This window comes from Piliocolobus tephrosceles, chromosome 2, assembly GCF_002776525.5.
Source record: "Piliocolobus tephrosceles isolate RC106 chromosome 2, ASM277652v3, whole genome shotgun sequence".
Lineage (NCBI taxonomy): Eukaryota > Metazoa > Chordata > Mammalia > Primates > Cercopithecidae > Piliocolobus > Piliocolobus tephrosceles.
Genome location: NC_045435.1, coordinates 9,433,349 through 9,434,110, shown reverse-complemented (window position 1 = coordinate 9,434,110; position 762 = coordinate 9,433,349). Strand labels below are relative to the sequence as shown.

Genomic DNA, 762 nt, shown 5'->3' with positions numbered 1-762 from the left:
CGACAGAAAATAAAAAAGACCGCAAGATTGTAAACAGATGAAGGCAGTGTTTTATAAAGACTAAATGAGCAGAAAATACAGGGTACAGGTTGAGAGCACACCGGGCAGAATTCCCACCGGGGGTTCTACAACCTGAGGGATGGCAATATTTACACCTGAAGCCAGGTCAAATTGTGAAGTAGGTGATGTCTGTTTTTACCTACAGTTCTCTAGGGCAAGGGAAAGCAGGCAGTGGCCTCTTGGCCCTAGGTGTCCTGATTGGGAATAAGGCCCTGTCTCTCCCTGTGTCGGTGAGTTTAGGCAGGTTGCTGGACCACCCTGGTTTGTTTTCTGCACTGTGACACCTACTTCTCAGCGATCCTGTGGGTGTGGAGGGGGAATGTCTGTTGTAGCATAGCTCCTTTGTGAGCAACTTGCAGCAGCCTTCAGAGGGAGACCTTGCTCAGCACCTCCTTCCAGAAAAAGGTGGCGGTCATCATCATCATCACCACCACCACCATCATCATCATCATCACCACCACCATCATCATCACCATCATCATCACCACCACCACCATCATCATCATCATCATCACCACCACCACCATCATCATCATCATTATCACCATCATCATCATCACTGTCATCATCATCACCACCATCGTCATCACCATCACCACCATCGTCATCATCATCACCATCATCATCATCACCACCATCATCACCACCATCGTCGTCATCACCATCATCATCACCATCACATCATCACCACCACCACCATCA

The 762-nt window shown here is 48.4% G+C and overlaps 1 protein-coding gene across 1 annotated transcript in view; it reads right to left on the bottom strand.

The window, feature by feature from the left end:
• GABRR3 (gamma-aminobutyric acid type A receptor subunit rho3) overlaps nucleotides 1–762 on the bottom strand; it is a 63,746-nt gene that overhangs the window by 54,377 nt on the left and 8,607 nt on the right. The window lies entirely within an intron of this gene.